Genomic DNA, 17,932 nt, shown 5'->3' on the forward strand with positions numbered 1-17,932 from the left:
CTCTCTTTCGCCTGGTTTCCCTCCGTCTTGTCCCCCCACAGCCTCTCTGACAATCACAGCATCGTGCTAACTTACTTCTAGAATATTCTCTCCTGTGCCCGAGCTTAATGGGGACAGCACACCCACGCCGCCTCTGGCCTCTGCCTCACCTCCCATCCAAGACCTCCAGGCTGCTGTGATAGCCCCAAGCCCCCTCTTGGGCCCCGGGCACCCACACTCCTTCCAGGCCTGGCTTTCCACGTGAGTCCTGCACAAACCTGCCGTCACCTGCCAGGGGCTCTAAGCCGTGTGTCGGCGATGGAGAGGTGCCCCGGTTTGCCAAAGCTGGTCAGGGGCCACAGCAGCTATCCATGGGACTGTGCGGTCGTGTTGGTCAGGGCAGGCCCGGGTCGGTCCCACAGGCCAGTGTCCTTGGCACTCGGCACAGAGCCTGCCCCGGGATGGCTTTAAGTGACCCAGCCCTTGACCTGCTCTTGTCTGCTGGAACCTAACACCACGAGGCCAGCTCTTCACCCCGTTCGCCCAAACCCCCAGTGCCCTGGATGGTGCCCCGCATGACGTGGGCCCTCAGCTCAGGACGGTCGAGCAAATGGGAGCCTGGCAGGGCCCAGCTGGGGTGAGGACTCAGAGGGGACCCACACAGTGGGCCCGCGGCTGGCAGTGGGGGCAGCAGAACTCTGACCCAGATACGCTGGGGCCCGTGTTCACATAGCCCCCAAAGACAGCAGCGGGCCCAGCCTCAGTCTCCCCATCTGGAGAAGGGGGGAGTCCTCCCTCGTCACAGTCAGACAAGGCCCCTCAACTCGAGTGTTTCTGCGTGGGAGTCCTTCCCCCTCCTCCCCGCCACCGCCATCCCCTGCCCGGCTTCCCCCAACCCCCCGAGATAAAACTTCTCCTTCCTTGCACGAGGAGTTCCCCATTCGAGGTGACCACAGCAGCCCCCACTTCTCCCCAGAGTTTCAGGTTCTTAGAATTATTTTAGGTCTTCTTCCCCACATGGCCCACGCTGGGGCCTTCCCTCTCAACGGGCTCCGCCACGGCTTCTGGGGCTCCCTGCACCCCGAGGTGTGCCGCTGGGGCCTCACGGGCACACTGCTGCCTGCAGCCTGGCCCCTCCCCGGCCCCTGCCCCCTCGGACAAGGCGGTCGGGCTCGGAAGGTGTCTGGGTCTGCTTTGATCTTGGAACAGCTTTCTTGAGATGACTCAAGTTGAGTGCATGCGAGCCAGCGGCTTTCAGTGGAGCTGTGTGGAACATTTCCATCCCCACCAATAGACACCGACACCCCTTGGCAGTCCCCCCGTCCTCCTGCCCCCGCCGATCTGCCTTAGGTCCGTGGCTCTTCTGGACGTTTCACATAAGCAGGAGCAGATGATAGGCAGCCTGTGGCTGGCTTCCTTCACTCAGCATGAGGCTTTGGAGGTTCACGGGCGTTGTTGCGTGAATGGGGACCGCGTTCCTTTTTCTGGCTGAACCGTATTCCACCGTTGGGACTGTGCCATCTTCTGAGTTAACTTTGCTGGACTGGGAGGGCGTGAGAGCCTGGGGGTGAGCCCAGCCCCACTGCCTACACGCCGTGTGTCTCGAGCGAGCGACCACCCCTCTCTGGTTCTTCGCTTGCCAGCTGCCCGGTGGGGCCAGTAACAGGCGCGCAGGACGGGCGCGGGGATCCAGCGGGCGCGCCTGCAGAGGGCCTCCGTGGGGAGGCGGTGCGACCTCCGGGCTGTCATCCTCCCTGTGCTGAGATGGCAAGGAGAGGCGGACGAGCTCCTGCCCGTGGGTGCTCTCGCCCAGCACTGCTGTCCTCGGCACACGTCCCCGACAGCTGGCTGGGGACACAGCCCTGAAAGGCCGTGCAGTCGGCCCAGGGCGCCCCGGCCTTGGGGGCCGAGGTGTTTTGGGAACAGGCAGCACTGGCCACTCGACAGGGAGTCCCCAGGGAGCAGGCTGGGTTTCTGGACTCATGAGCTTTAGAATCTTCCAGAGTACTTGATGAGAGCAAAGATTCCCAGGCTCCTTCCAGAGACCTGTCCTCTGTAGGTCTGGCCCCCAGCTGCCCTCGGGCACAGCCACGGGGGGCTCAAATCCAAGGGGCGGCTTTGGTTCCCGGGGAGAGCGTGCTCAGGGGCGTGGCCTGCGTTCCAGGCTACCGTGGATTTGGGGGTGAGCCGACTGCTGTGCGATTCAGGTCTGCACCAAAGGTACACTGCGCTGCGTGGGATCACGCGCCCAGCACACACTGAGGCTGGGGGTCTTCCCGCCTCTGCCCCTGGGCAGCAACAAGGCCAGCTGCCGGGGTCTGGCCCTGAGGCCCCAGGGAAACACTGGGCAGACCGTGTCCATGCGGCCAGGAGGTGGGTGAAGGCCTCCTGCCCATCGCGGTCGGGGGGCGAGAGCAGTTCGAGCTCCCCCGGGCCCTCGAGCTGTGCCTTGCAGGGCGTCTCAGCTCCAACTCAGTGTTTACCCTGTTGTGCACGGGAGCAACAAGCCCCGCCAGGCGTCTGGACCTCCCCACCCCGAGGTTCTCTTGGCCTCTGGGAACTGGGACCAGGTGGGGAGAGCAGCAGGAACCCGGCAGCTGCCCTCTCAGACCCTCTAGGCTACCAGGGCCCCCTCCCCCAAATTCTCAGGGGCCCATATGTTGTGCTCAGGGACCAGCCAGCTGTGGCTGAGGGGCTGGGTCACAAGGGGAACGTTGGCTTTGGGGTCCTCAGGGTGGAAGGGCCCCACTGTGGTCGGCGACACCTGTAAGGTGTGTGAAGTGCGTCACACTCGAGAGCCAGGAAGGAACGGGACTTTGCGGCATCAGAGGGGAGACAGGGAGCCCTGTCCCGGGGACAGAGTAGAGCCCGAGTGCGCAGGACAGACGTCTGTCCTCTTCTCCCCATCTCTGGTCCTGCGGGCCGCCCGTTTGCCCGCGGGCTGAGCGCCACAGACCAGGACTGGCTCCACGGCAGCCAGGTCCTGGCGCCCCAGCTCAGCAATACGGCCCAAGGGTAGCTCTTCCGCACCCAGCATCCACCCCAGGAAGGGCTCCGGGGTTGCTGGCCAGCCCAGGGCGTCCCCCGGGTCAGGGGCCTGGCCTGTGGCCCGAGGGCAGGTCTGTTTCCAGAAGAGGGGGCACTGCGCAGTCTGGGTGGTCCCAAACAACACGTCACGTCTCCCCCCAGGCGGCGGTCACATGCTGTTAGGAAGCAGGTCCCCGCATGCCGCACACGGAGACTGAGGCTCGGACACATAACGGGTCCTGCTCAGAAGGCCAGAGCCAGGGTGGGAGCCCATCCCCTGGAGGGAAACCCAGAGACTTCACGCTATTAAGATTCATGGGACGTCGTCACAGCAAACAATCCCAAATGTTTATTTTCCCGGGAGTAAATTATGACTTCAATGGGCAGAAATTATGGTCCCTGGCACCGAGGAGCCAAGAAAGCCGCCACCATCAGCAACCACACAGCCGAAACTGAGAAACCTCAGCCTACACCCAGCCCTCACCCAGCCCCAGGAGCCCCCAGCCCACCCTGCGCTCAGACCCGCCCTGCTGCACCCGCCTCACCCAATCCGGACACCGCAGGTGAGGGCAGAGGCCTCGGGCTGTTCTAGAATTCCGTGTCTGGGGTGCAGGGTCTGGGCTTGGAGGGGCCAGGAGGACGCTGGCGCAGCGGATCAGGTCTTCATGTCTGCGTTCCCTTCATCGGTTCCCCCCCTCCGCCCTGGGCTGGCATGTGCCCGGCATGTGGGGGCGGGGCTGGGGGAGCAAACCCTTTGGGAGCGGATAACCGAGCTGGGGTTCTGCCTCTTCCAGGAGAGGGGGCAGGTGGGGCTGGAGGGGGGCACCCAAGCCTGTGTGGTACCCTTTGTCTTGCAGGGGCCGGGCCAGGCAGGGAGGGGGCCGTCGGGGGCTCTCACCACCCACAGCCCATCTTTCCGTCAGGAAAGCAAGGTTCTCCCAGCGGCGCTCAGCTGGTCCGCGCCCGGCCTCAGAGCTGCTCGCTGGACCAGCCCCGCACGGTCAGGTGGGAAGGCGAGCACAGGCCGGCTCCCACCTCGGGCAGGATGGGCTCGATGTTCCCCCAGACGATCAGGGCCTCTGGGCCAGAAAAGACCCCTCGGGGGTCATGTTCCCCTTTGGACCGTCCTCACAGAACTGCTGACCAGACCGGCAGATGAGCAGCGAGGCCTGGACCTGGCGCCTCCCCTCTCTGAGGAGGTCTCCCCGTGTGTGAAATCAGGGGTCTGGTCTGGTGACATGTGTCCTTCTCTGTGCCCTGCTGTTGAAGGTCACAGCCTGAGGAAGGTCGGGATGACCCGGACAACTGTGGGCAGACTGACAGACAAGGAAGGCAAAGGGGGGACCCAGGGAGCCCGAGGAGAGGTGACCCCACCCCAGGCACACACCCCTCGCCCTGGTGCGTCCTCCTCTGTTAGTGTGCCTGAGGGCACGGGCTTGTTTGCGGGGATAGTTAATGGACAAACGGAGAACCGGTGGGTTCTCTTCGTGGGCGAGGATGACCATTTACCCGTCAGCTGCCCACTCAGTGGCAATCACGCAAAGCCATCCTGACAGGGCCCTGCGTGTGGGCTCTGGAGAGTGTGTACCCCAGGCCACGAGGGAGGCAGGAAGCCGGGGCCGTGGCACCAGGGGTCCCCCGGCTCCTGGGAGAAGCATGGGCATGGTAGGTGGGCTGTCGTGGGGTACAGAAGGACGCCCCCCCAGGCTCCAGGAAAGAGGGACGGGGAGACCGAGCAGCGCTCGCTGGCAGAATGTTCCAGAGAGCACCAACCGCGTGTGCACCTGATGGGCGGGAGCTCCAGAGTGACGTGCGGGAGGTGCCTCTATCTGAGGCAGGAGTGACAGGACCAGATCGTCAGAGGTCCTGGTGCCCTGCCGGGGAGGCTCCGGGGACAATAATGGCCCCACCCCATTATCAGAGCAGGAGACGCGGGTGCACTTGGAGGTCATCCATCCCACGACCGCGCCCCCCTCAGGCCGACCCCTGGGCCCGTGCACCCCAGGGTCACAGCAGGCTGGTCCATCCCACCTCTTCCGGGGGCCGTGGGGCGAGGGTGTGTGCCGGCCAGGGCACCACGGTGGCAGGTGACAGAACCCCTGCTGGGGAGCTCAGGCGGGACGGGGAATGTTCTGGCTCGGGTGACAGGCTGCGGGGAGGGCAGGCCATGCTACATGCGGGGCTGCGGGGCGCAGCGGCCCCCAGACAGACGGGGGTCCCTGAGCTCCCGAGCGGACCTCTGAGGCGCAGCCAGGGGATGGAGCCGCGGGGAGCACAGAGGCCCACAGGCACGGCTGGCCCTGGCTCTCGGGGGGGAGTTTTGGAGGAAAACCCTAAAAGTGAAGGAGTTTACGGTCTCTTCTGTATTTCTTCCTGTGGGATGTTCCTATTCATATGCTTTGCCCATTTTTACTGTGTCTGTAGGGCTACTAGTCCTTTGTCATGGGTGCCGCTCTATCCTCCACCTGAATCCCCTTACCTGCCAGGCCTCTGCTGGGCCCCTCGGGACACAGCCCCTGATGCTTTCTCCTGGATTTCTGGGTGTCCTTCATTAGCTCCCCAGGATTTAAATGTCCCTGGTCCTGTGGTCTTTCCCTCTGACGCATACACAGCCGCCACGCTGCCCACAGCAAGTGTCCACAGCTGGCCCGTGGACTTGGTTTTGGAACAACAAATTCCATTTGTTCCTTTGAAATGGAACAAAGACAAGCGAGAACTCAGAACTCATCTCTGGGCCGAAATGTGTGAGCCAGTCAGCAGTCAGTGTCTGGGACTCACCTTGGGTCGGGATGCAGGGCGGGGGGAGGGCGAGTGGATGAGGCCGCCATGCCACAGAAACATCAGAAAATTAGAGAAGCAGAAAGCGGGGTCCCAGCTAGCCACTGTCCACCCCGCACCTGCTGGGCCCCTTCCAGCCCCTTCCTAGGACCCCCTGTGCCCCGACGGGGTCTGTACTGCTCACCTGCCCACGGAAAGCCACGGGATCTCCACTCCGCTCCCCTGCAGAGGAGGTAGGGCACCCCGTAGCCTCGAGGTGGCCACGGTGGTCTGCGGAGATCCCATCCTTCATGGGGACACAGCGCTGTTTCCAAAATGAACACCCTTGATAGAGAAGTCTGAGCATAGGAACTGCTGGGCTGACTTACAGCTCTGGAGAACCATTGCCAACGTGCCCCATGGGGAAATAGTGCCAGCTCCCCCCCCCCCCCCCGCTGGGTGTTTTCCTTTTTAGAATTTGACCTTTTCTATCGGTGAGAAACGGTACCTGATTATTTGCCCAGGGGCCTTTGATCATCCGTGAGGTTCAGTGTTTTCCCACAGCCTCATGGTTTGGGGCCCTCCTTGGGTGAGCGCGAGTCTGTGGAAACCCTCCTTCTCTGACTTCATCTGGAATGCCTCAGGAGAGTGGGACGGGAACACCGGAGAACGAGAACCGAGGGCTGCCGACGAGCGTCTGGTCCCTGCAGGGGACGGCTGCCTGGGGGCCGGCCGTGGGGCGCTGGGGCTCCGTGCAGGGCGATCGTCCAGTGCCTGGGCGCCCCAGCCCTCTGGCAGCTCCCCAGCAGCGCCTGCTCCCCAACCCCCCCCACGACTGCCTCCTTGGGCAGCTCTGTCTCGGTTCCTGCCTGCAGTCTGGAAGGGAGATGGGCCACCTTCCGTGGCCTCCTTCCTCGTGACCGTCAACTGTGGTGCCGACGGGCTGGCAGACAGGCGGGCCCGGGGTGGGCAGGGTGTGACCGGCCAGATAACAGGGCAAAAGTGAGCTGGGGAGGGCTGGCAGCACAGCACAGAGGGACACGGGTGAGGGCCCTGGGCAGAGCTGCCACCACCCTGTGCACCCCCACCCCACACGAGTCCTGGGTCTCCCCGGCCCCCCCACCCTGTGCACCCCCACACGAGTCCTGGGTCTCCCCGGCCCCCCCACCCTGTGCACCCCCACACGAGTCCTCGGTCCCCCCGGCCCCTGTCACCCTGTGCACCCCCACACGAGTCCTGGGTCCCCCTGGCCCCCCTCACCCTGTGCACCCCCACACGAGTCCTGGGTCCCCCCGGCCCCCTCACCCTGTGCACCCCACACAAGTCCTGGGTCTCCCCGGCCCCCCCACCCTGTGTACCCCCACACGAGTCCTGGGTCCCCCCGGCCCCCCTCACCCTGTGCACCCCCACACGAGTCCTGGGTCCCCCCGGCCCCCCTCACCCTGTGCACCCCCACACGAGTCCTGGGTCTCCCCGGCCCCCCCACCCTGTGCACCCCCACACGAGTCCTTGGTCCCCCCGGCCCCCCTCACCCTGTGCACCCCACACGAGTCCTGGGTCTCCCCGGTCCCCCCACCCTGTGCACCCCACACGAGTCCTGGGTCTCCCTGGCCCCCCTCACCCTGTGCACCCTCATGCAAGTCTTGGGTCTCCCCGGCCCCCCCACCCTGTGCACCCCCACACGAGTCCTGGGTCCCCCCCGGCCCCCCTCACCCTGTGCACCCCCACACGAGTCCTGGGTCTCCCCGGCCCCCCCACCCTGTGTACCCCCACACGAGTCCTGGGTCCCCCCCGGCCCCCCTCACCCTGTGCACCCCACACGAGTCCTGGGTCTCCCTGGCCCCCCCACCCTGTGCACCCCCACACGAGTCCTGGGTCCCCCCCGGCCCCCCTCACCCTGTGCACCCCACACGAGTCCTGGGTCTCCCTGGCCCCCCCACCCTGTGTACCCCCACACGAGTCCTGGGTCCCCCTGGCCCCCCTCACCCTGTGCACCCCCACATGAGTCCTGGGTCCCCCCCGGCCCCCCTCACCCTGTGCACCCCCACACGAGTCCTCGGTCCCCCCGGCCCCCCTCACCCTGTGCACCCCCACACGAGTCCTCGGTCCCCCCGGCCCCCCTCACCCTGTGCACCCCACACGAGTCCTGGGTCTCCCTGGCCCCCCCACCCTGTGTACCCCCAAACGAGTCCTGGGTCCCCCTGGCCCCCCTCACCCTGTGCACCCCCACACGAGTCCTGCCCCCGGCCCTCCTCACCCTGTGCACCCCACACGAGTCCTGGGTCCCCCCGGCCCCCCCACCCTGTGCACCCCCACACGAGTCCTGGGTCTCCCTGGCCCCCCCACCCTGTGTACCCCCAAACGAGTCCTGGGTCCCCCTGGCCCCCCTCACCCTGTGCACCCCCACACGAGTCCTGCCCCCGGCCCTCCTCACCCTGTGCACCCCACACGAGTCCTGGGTCCCCCCGGCCCCCCCACCCTGTGCACCCCCACACGAGTCCTGGGTCTCCCTGGCCCCCCCACCCTGTGCACCCCCGTGCAAGTCCTGGGTCTCCCCGGGCCCCGGTTTCCTCAGCTGCAGAAACATGGTGCATAACCTGTCACAGCGGTGGTTCCAAGGTTTGAACCAGAGGGAGTTTGAAAAGCACCCATCACGGCCCCTGACCAGGCGGGAGGGGGCAGGTGGGGGTCCTGTGTGGGAGAGCCTGTTCTGGGCCCAGCCCGGGACGGGGATTTGAGCTGCCTGGCTCTGCACACACGGTAATTAGTGATTTCGCTGGAGAGCCTGTCTTCACAACCTTCTCAACGTGACTGTCGGCCCGAGTCTTTATTTGGCGTTCCTAACCAAAGCTTCAGCACAGATTAAAAAGACAAATGACCAGGAATACAACGGTGCTGGAGGCCTGTGCCTGGACTCTGGGACTCCGAGGTGCCCTGAGCCGGCTTGGGGGCGCCCCAGGGGGGTCGGAGCCGGGTCTGTCGGGGCCTGTCCAGGTGCAGCCAGTGCCCACACCCCTCACCTGCCCACGTCCTCGCCCCTCTTCTGTGCACGGCCTCTGGCTCCGCGCCACCGGCCCCCACCGCCCCCATCCACGGCCCCCCTTGGCCGCTGTGCGGGAGGACAGAGGACGGGGCTGCAGTCCTTGGGGCAGCCCTTGCCAGAGGGACAGGGGATGCCACGCAAATGCTCCGGCCCCTGGCCCCTCAGCAGGTTGTCTCTGAGGGCTCTTTTGCAGATCTCACCTGGCGCCCAGAGGACAAAGCTTCAGTGGCCGTGGGGGGACGGGCTGTTTTTGTGCCTTCCTTCCATTCCCCTGCCCAGGACCCCCTGGCAGCACGTCCCAGCCGTGTGCCGACCTCATCCGAGTCCTCCTCTGGGGGAGGAAGACAGTGCCAGCCACTCATTCGGCCCCTGCCCCTAGACCGGGCATTTCACCCCCTGGAGCCCGTGTCCCATTCTCAGAATCCAGGTGGGGGTTTAGCTTGCCCCCTGCCCATCTACCCACCTGCCCACCTGCGTGGCTGGTCCCCTCTGCAGGGCTGGTCTGAGCACAGAGGGCAACCTGCCTGTGAATGGCTCGTGACATGCCTCGTGGCTGGTCCCCTCTGCAGGGCTGGTCTGAGCACAGAGGGCAACCTGCCTGTGAATGGCTCGTGACGTGCCTCGGGTCCCTCTTTCCCAGTTGTGACCTCAAGCCACCCAGAGTCACCTGGGGGGAAAGGCGTCAATGATTGCATGATGCAGGATGCTGGGCTGACCAGCCCCTCCAACCCCATCTTAGGGGAAGGAATCTGGGTAGCGCCTGGCTGACCCCAAAGGGAGAAACCAGCGATGGGAATCCTGTATTTACTTAAAGTTTCATTATTTTGCTCACCATGGACTTTTTGTCAGACATTGTAATATTTTTAAATAGCAGGTTAAAATGTGATCTATCTTGAACACTGAGTTTTGTGGTGCCACCTTAAATTTTGGGCCTGAGCATTGGCCACCAGTCCCGATCCTGCTTGTGCAAGTGTTTGAGGTGCTCCTGGTGCGTGGTCAAGTTGGGAGTGATCGATAAGCCACCGTGGCCCTTAGAGAGCTGAGATGAGGAAAGACCCTCTGGAAAGGAAGGCAAATAACTAGACTGCTTTCGGTTGCAAGAAACAGAAATTTTGGCTAAAACCAGCCTGAACATTAAGGAAATTGACTATTGAACTAGCAAGTGCAGGAGTACGTGGGTTTCAGGGTCCTCAAGGTGGTAGCCACGGGCAGTGGAAGGTCCAAGTCACCTGGAGACACCACGGGCTGGGAGAGGACGGGGCAGTTTCTCACGCGGGAGCCAGGCAGAGCTTTGGACCACGTGTTCACGGCAGGGCAGAGCTGATCACCGACAAGGGAACGAGCCTCTTTGTGGACCTGCATATGGGGGTGGGGGGGACTGGCCAGGTAGGGGCTGGGAGGGGCTGCAGCAGGGAGGGAGGGATCCCTGACCCCCATGGGGGTTGTGCTTGTGAGTAGGGAGAGGGGGATAATGGTGGGGTGGGGCAGTGGGCCCAAGGCCCAGGCAGGCAGGGTTCCCCATGGAGACCCCGAGAAATCTTTTCGAAGGTGGGCCCTGGGTGCACAGAGGGAGGCGCCTTCCCTCCCTGAGCCCCTGACGCAGCCTGCTTCCCCGCTCGATGGCGCAGTGTGCCCCCTGCCCAGCCTGCTGCTGCAGTCCTCACGCCAGGTGGACAGGAAGATCCCCCAGCCCACCCCTCTGCCTTCCTGCTCTGTCTCTGCCTGGGGCTCCGAGTGGGGCTTCCCTTGGCAGGAGGGGCCAGTCCTGGATTAGAGTTGAGCCGGTCTTGGGTGAGGGGCCAGGGGAGAAAGCCAGAAGATGCTCCTGGGGGCGGGAGGCTTCCTGTCTGGAGCCCCAACTCCGTCTGCTTTAGGGTTCTTTCCCTGTGTGGACAACACAGAGCCCCAGAATCTGGTGTCCACTCAGCCACAGCCGATGGCCTGGCGCCGACCTGTTTCCCAGCTTCCCTCAAGGGGCCACTGCCTCTCACTTCCCAAAAAAGGCCCACGTGTCCCTGGCTGGGCCCAGCCCTGATACCCCACCTGCACCTTCTTGCTTCAGAAAACACATCATTTTGCAATTCTGGCAGTTTTCAGTCTTCGCTCGCAACAAGATTGAAGAAGGACTGTGGACTGGTCAGCTGACTAGGTCATTTTATGGCCGGTCACCATGTGGCTCGGGCACTGAACTGTCCCGAGGAGGCCACAGTGCGTCTCGGGAGAGCAGAGGCCTTTCGTCCGGATCTATTTATTTATGTGATTGGGGTTTCTTAGGCTTTCGCCTGAGAACTCATGACAGGAACAGGATTAATGTCTCATCCTGCCTTCTCCTGGCCCTAAGTGGTATGCACGCACCAATATACAGACCATTATTTCCGATCGAAATTTACTGTTTTCATTTACTAATTCTCCAAATGTATAATGAATTCACATCGTTTGTATTAGTTGCATACCGATAAGAATTATAATGACAATCCAGTCCAGAAGACAAACAATGCTTAACACAGGAAATTATTTAAACCTTCATATTCCACGGACCTAGTTCTGTAGGATAGGAAAGTAAACCATTTTCAAACTGAAAAGATATTAGGAAAGAGCTGTGTGGGGTGGGATGGACTCGTATAAACCGAGAGCAAAAGGGGCTGTCGGGAAGGGGGGCTGCCCTTCATTATACGTGCACCATGTCTGAAGCATCTCTTGAAGCTCTTCTTTAGCCTGCGGGGGCTTTTTCTTTTTAAATTAATACAATTTATTGGGCGCCTGGGTGGCTCAGTCGGTTAAGCGACTGCCTTCGGCTCAGGTCATGATCCTGGAGTCCCGGGATCGAGTCCCGCATCGGGCTCCCTGCTCGGTAGGGAGCCTGCTTCTGCCTCTGACCCTCCCCCCTCTCATGTGCTCTCTCTCTCTCATTCTCTCTCTCTCAAATAAATAAATAAAATCTTAAAAAAAAAAATTAATACAATTTATTTTTTAGAGTGGTTTCAGGTTTGCAGAAAAACAGCATGGAGCAGGAGAGCTCCCAAATACCGGGTGGGCTCTCCTATGATTAATATCTTTCACTGGCCTGATGCCCTGGTTACAATTACTGAGCCAATATCCACTCATCACTAGCAACTAAAGCCCATAGTTTACCTTGGGCTCCGCGCTTGGTGGTGGATGTTCTGTGGGTTCAGACAAATGTACAATGACGTGTATTTACCATCCCAGCATCATACAGACCAGTTTCTCTGCCCTAAACCCTTCGGTGCTGTGCCCATACCTCCCTCCCCAACCTTGGTAACCAATGATGGTTTTACCAGCTCCATAGTCTTGCCTTTCCCAGATGTCACAGGGCCGGAATCACACCACACACTTTTCCGATGGTTTCTTTCCCTCGGTGGTGTGCATTAAAGCTTCTTCCAGATCTTTCCATGGCGTGGCAGCTCCTTTCTGTTTAGCGCGGAGTAATATCCCCCATTATCTGGATGGACCACAGTGTGTCTGCATTGCTGAAGGATGATTTCATTTCTTCCAAGTTTTGACTATTTTGAACAAAGCTGCCATAAACATCCGTGTGCAGGTTTCTGTGTGGATGTAAGTCTCTAACACGTCCGGGTAAATACCGGGGAGCATGAATATTGGATCGTGTGGTAAGAACATGTTTCGTTTTGTAGGAAACTGCCAAACTGCCTTCCAAAGTGTCTGTACCGTGCTGCCTTCCCCACGGCAGCGAGCTGGTGCTCCTGCCTCCACCGGTCCCGGTCCTTGTCCGCGCCGGGGGCGGTCAGTGCCCGCGGCTTTGGCCGTTGGAATGGCTGGGTCGTGGTATCTCACTGCTGTTCTCATGTGTTTCCCTGGTGCCGTATGATGGGGAGCATCTGTTCACATGCTTATTTGTCATCTGTAGATCTTCTTCGGTGAGGTGTCTGTTCAGGTATTTTGCCCATGTTTTAATCGGGCTGTTTGTTTTCTTCTTGTTGAGATTTAAGCTCCTTGTACATGTTGGATAGCAGTCCTTTGTCAGATGTGATTTTACAGCTATTTTCTCCCGGTCCGTGGCTTGTCCTCTCATCCTCTCGACAATGTCTTCCACAGAGCAGACGTTTCTCATGTCAATGAAGTCCCGCTGATCCAATTTTTCTTTCATGGATTGTGCTTTTGGTGTTGTGTTTAAAAGTTCTTTGTTACAGCTGGGGAGCTGTGTGAAAATTCAGTTGCTAAAGAAGCGTTTGCGTATTTTAAACGGGTAATGGTGGGGGCGCCTGGGTGGCTCAGTCGGTGAAGCGTCTGCCTTGGGCTCAAGTTGTGATCCTGGAGTCCCAGGATCGAGCCCCGCATCGGGCTCCCTGCTCAGCGGGGAGTCTGTTTGTCCCTCTGCTCCTCCCCCTGCTCATGCTCTCTCTCTCTCTCACTCTCTTTCTCAAATAAAATCTTTAAAAAACTTTTTGAAAAATGGGTAATGGTGGCTATCAAACTGCTAAGTGTCTAGTGCACCCACCACCTTTTTATTTTAAAAAGTCCATGTTTACAGTATGTCGGATTTTATACTCTTGGCTGTTATTTAAATTTCTGTTCGATTCTTTGATAGAAGCATGTTTAAGGTGGTCCCGAGTTGCTCAGAATTATTTTTAAAGACCAGTGGGTCTGCAGTGGCTGATGGCCTGGACTCCCAGGTTAGGCTGACCTGGTGGGGCCCCAGCTCTGGCAAAGACATTCAAGAACCCAAGCTCTCTGGGCCCTGGTGTCCCCTTCAGGCAAACGGGGCTGGTGGCAAGACCCACCTCCCAGGCTGGTGGTGAGGGCCCTGACGACCTGGCAGGTGAAGCTCGGGGTACCTGGCCAGGGCCCTGTATGGCAGCTCCCACTGGGTGTCAGAGCGAAGGGGCTGTATTGCATGGTTCAGGGGGGCCTTTGGCAAGTGCAGGTGACCCCTGAACCACACGGGTTTGAAATGTGCGGGTCTACTTAGGCACAGATTCTTTTTATAAATACAGTATAGTTCTGTAAATGTATTTTGTCTTCCTTTTGACTTTCTGAATAATATTTCCTTTCCTCCAGTGGACTGTGCTGTAAGAACGTGGTAGACAATGTGTATAACATACAGGATATGGGGGCGCCTAGGTGGCTCAGTTGGTTAAGCGGCTGCCTTCGGCTCAGGTCATGATCCTGGAGTCCCGGGATCGAGCCCCGCATCGGGCTCCCTGCTCGGCAGGGAGTCTGCTTCTCCCTCTGACCCTCCTGCCTCTCATGCTCTCTGTCTCTCATTCTCTCGCAAATAAGTAAAATCTTAAAAAAAAAACCATACAGGATATGTGTTCACTGACTGTTTATGTGATGAGTAAGGCTCTGGTCAGCCGTACACTATTACCAAAGTTTTTGGAAAGTCAGATGTTATACGTGGATTTTCGACTTCACCAGGGGTGGGGGGGTTGACCCAAACCTCCACGTTGTTCAAGGGTCAACTGCACGTATCAGGTGTATCTTTGTCAGAGCCCAGAGCTGCAGGCTGTGGGGTGGAGAGAAAATCAGTGTGGGGCAGCCTGCGCAGAAGCGCTAGGGACGGCAGGTGGAGAGGCCTGGACGTGAGAGGTTGTTTTCCTAAGTGGCAGCAAGCACAGGGCCCCAAAGTGAGCACCCAAGCACAAGTCAGAGAACCGGGGTGCTGGCCCCAGCGTTGCCGCTGTGAGCCCTTGGGCAGAGCACGGTCCCTCTCCGTGGGTGTGCACCGGGAAACGAGATGCTGGTGGAGCGCTCTCTTCACTTGGGGGCGGGGGCTCAATGCCACGAGGAAGGGGAGGTGGTCCCTCTTCTGTGAGCTGGACTCCTGCCTCTGCAGACTCTGCACAGGGACGCCCCAATCCCCACCCCACTCTCCCGGCTGCTGTCCCCCTGCTCTGTACCCCTCCGCCCAGCACTTCCAGTGTGGTGCCTTGCCTTGGCACTGATTTGCCCATGATCTGGTCTCCTGGGAGTGAGTGGCCAGACTGCATGCGTCTCTTGGGCAGGGATGGGATTCTTTTCCTTAAATGTCACCTCACAGTGCCCAGAAGTTGTGCCCAAGCCATTTCCGGTGTTAGAAACCAGTCCATGGGAGGCAACAGCGAGACCATATGGCTGAGAGGTAGTGTGGGTATCCAGCCTCCACCCGTGTGGGCCCGTGTGGCTGTGGACAAGTCAGGCAAACTGTCAGAGCCTCAGTCCCTCCGCCTGTAAAACGGGGGTCCGGGAGCACCCACCTGGCAGATGGCTGGGAATTATCTGGGAAAATGCCAAGACAGAGCTCAGCCCAGGGCCTGCCCCTGGCGAACCCCCGCAGTGTCCACAGTCACCGTGGCCCTGATGTCCTCGTCTGACCTGCTTACACCCCACGCAGAAGCCCTGCCTCCGTGGCTCCGTCCCTCCCTTCAGCCACAGTTGGCCCAGGCCAGGAGGAGGGAGCCTTTCGGGCTGGGTCTCTGAAGAGCGCAGGTTTGGGATCTCTTGCGTCTCCAGTGGTTTCCAGCCCCTGGCTTCACCCAGTGACGCTGCAGTCAGTAACTTAACACACGTCTGTAGGGAGTCGGGTTCAGCACCCCCCAGGCCCAGGCTTCCGCCAGCATTCTGCGTGAGTGCGGGTGTTGTGCCCGGATGAGGCTGGCTTCTGGGCGTCTGCTGACTGCCCACCTGCGCCCCTTCTCTAGAGGCATCTTAGCATGACAAGGGGGAGCTGTTCTGCTTTCTTAGGGACACATAAAGGAATGTGCATCTTAAAATCAATGCTGTCTCAGGGTCCGTGACATAAAGGAGCCGCTGCCGGTAAATACCAGCGCGTGAAGTCTGGGACCTTCCGCAGCACGCCGGCTGCCTTTAGATCCACATTCTTCTGTGAAATGGGCTCAGGACCTTCTGCTTTTCCACAGGACTGGACTGAGTCCACATTTAAGCACATGCTGAAAACAAGGGGAGCAGAGATGCCAGATACCCATGTTATCGTTAAATCATTCACCACACCCCCTCTTGCTGCTGCAAGGACGGAGGCCCAGGAGGTCAAGGGTGACCCGGCTGACTAGACCCCGCCACAGTGCCCCAGGGGTCGGCCACAGGGGGATGCGGCAGGGGCAGCCCCCCTTCTCCTCGAGCCCTCATTCTGTGCCTCCGCGGGCTCCCTCTACCTGGCTCAGCTCTGCGGGGCAGTGCTCAGTCAAGGAGAGGTCGAGGGTTGGGGAGAAACAGGCCTGTGAAGCTAGTGCAAGGAGGAGGGCGCATTTTTTGGCACATGGCTGCATTTTATACTTGGGAATTAGGGACCTTGGACCTTCACATGCGGATTTATGCCAAATCAGATGCAAATCAGGGCACTGCTCTTCCCAAGTTCTGGCCCTCTGTCTGCCAAGACCCTGACCCTAGGACCCCAGCAAGTCTCAGAAATAAAGTGCGTGTGGGTTGGGGGAAGAAGGAAAGAAAAAGGCACTGATTTACTACAATGTACTCACCAGGCAAATGCATCAGATTCTCCACAAAGTACTTTAAGGAAAGAGGCAAAATGGGTTGGGGGTAGGGAGCTAGGGCGAGGGCTGCAGTCGGGGAAGAGGGGGGGGCAGAGAGACTGGGGCTGCGGCTTGGGGCATTTCTGCAGACATTAAAAGAATGATATGCAAATAAATGCAAAGCACATGCAAATGCCCCCAGGCAGCGTGGCCAGGGAACTGGAGACCCTGCGCCCCCAGCATTTTTGCCTGGGTTAATGCGGGGAGGGGGCGCGCGGGGCGCACGGGGCCCGGAGCGCGCGGCGGGGGGAGGGCGCCCCCTGCCGGCCGAGCGCAGAGGCGGCCCCGAGCCCCTTCCCGCCCCGCGCGGCTGGCTGGCGGGGCGGAGGGGGCGCGGCGCCCGGAGGAGGGGCGCCTGCTGCTCGCCTCCCGCCCGGACGCCAGACGCGCGTCGCCTAAAACTGCGAGGCCGGCGGTCGCCGACTGCTGCGAGGTGGGTGTGCGCGGCGGCGCGCTCAGCTCCAGGCCCCACCCGCCCGCCCAGGGCGCGGCCTGCGGAGCCGGTGAGGGTGGGCGCGGGCGCAGCGAGGGGCGCGCCACGCACAGCACCCGCGTCCCCGCACGACACCCACGCTGCTACCCTTGAGGCACCCCGCGCTCCCGCACGCTCAGCGGGCACTACCGCTTCCCCTACAGAGCAGCGCGCGTTCCCCCCCACGGCACCCCTAGTTCCGCCCCCCACCACCGCGCCCCGCGCTCCCGCATACACACCCCGCTCGCACTGCACCCGTGCCGCCGGCCGAGTTCGCAGGGCGCGCCCCGGGCTCCGCGGCCGCCCCACTGGCGGAGTCGGCGGGGGCGGCTGTCGGCCTTGAGCGGCGGCGGGCGGAGCCCCTCTCCCGCGCCGGCCCCGCACCGAGCCCGGGCCCCTCGCCCGCCGCCGGCGCCCCGGGGCGGAGCCGAGCGCGATGGGCGCCGGGCGGGAGGCAGGTGGCGCGGCGGCGGCGGCGGCGGCGGGGGGCAGGCGGCGGGGGCGGAGCGCGCGGGGCGGGGGCCGCGGGGCCCCGTGAGACGCTCCGGCGAGCGCGCGGCAGCCCGAGCCCGGCGCCCGCGAGTCGAAGGCGCGGCGGCTGGACCGGCGCGGCCACGGAGGCCCGGAGACCGCCCGGGGCGGCGTGCGCGCTTTGTTCCCGCGCGGGCGGGCGGAGCGAGCGGCGGGAGCCGAGCCTGGGCATGGCCCGGGCGGCCGCCCCGCGCGCCCCGGCCCCGCCGCGCGCCTGAGCCCCGGAGCCGCGCGGTGCGACAGCCGCGGGATCGCCCCCAAGTTACGGAAGCGGGGACCGAGTTCCAAGGAGAAGCCACTTCAAGGGCCGGGGCGCCAGAGTGCGGTCTCCTCCCACCCCCGGACCTCCGGACCGTAAGTGCCCCGTGCGTCCCGCGCGCCGCCGTCGCCGTCACCCCGACTCCGCCCGCGGCTGCAGTCCGGGGGTCTCGTTGCAGCCGCACCGAGCGTGCGGGCCGCCCCGGGCGCCCCCTCCCCACTTTGGGAAGTTGGAGCCCGCGGCGGGGTGGGGCCAGCCCAGTCAGTGCCCACCCACTTCGGTCCCTCCACCCCACCCCCATGAGCCGAGCTTGACCTGCCGGGGGTGTGGTCAAACCTAACGTGGGAACTGCGTGCGGA

The 17,932-nt window shown here is 61.9% G+C and overlaps 1 protein-coding gene across 3 annotated transcripts in view; it reads left to right on the plus strand.

Annotated features, from left to right (window-relative positions):
* The window catches only part of CBFA2T3 (CBFA2/RUNX1 partner transcriptional co-repressor 3), a 94,645-nt gene that overhangs the window by 15,409 nt on the left and 61,304 nt on the right, over positions 1–17,932 (plus strand). The window contains exon 1 of one of the 3 annotated variants that reach the window (XM_045890569.3): positions 17,350–17,668. The exons of the other annotated variants lie outside the window; for them this stretch is intronic. The gene's annotated coding sequence lies outside the window, so the exon portion shown is untranslated. Of the gene's footprint in view, positions 1–17,349; positions 17,669–17,932 lie in introns of those variants that run through there. 3 annotated transcript variants of the gene reach the window in all.

This window comes from Mirounga angustirostris, unplaced genomic scaffold (assembly GCF_029215605.1).
Source record: "Mirounga angustirostris isolate CCGP_5_RB_7025 unplaced genomic scaffold, mMirAng1.0.hap1 SCAF_16, whole genome shotgun sequence".
In the NCBI taxonomy this organism is placed as follows: domain Eukaryota; kingdom Metazoa; phylum Chordata; class Mammalia; order Carnivora; family Phocidae; genus Mirounga; species Mirounga angustirostris.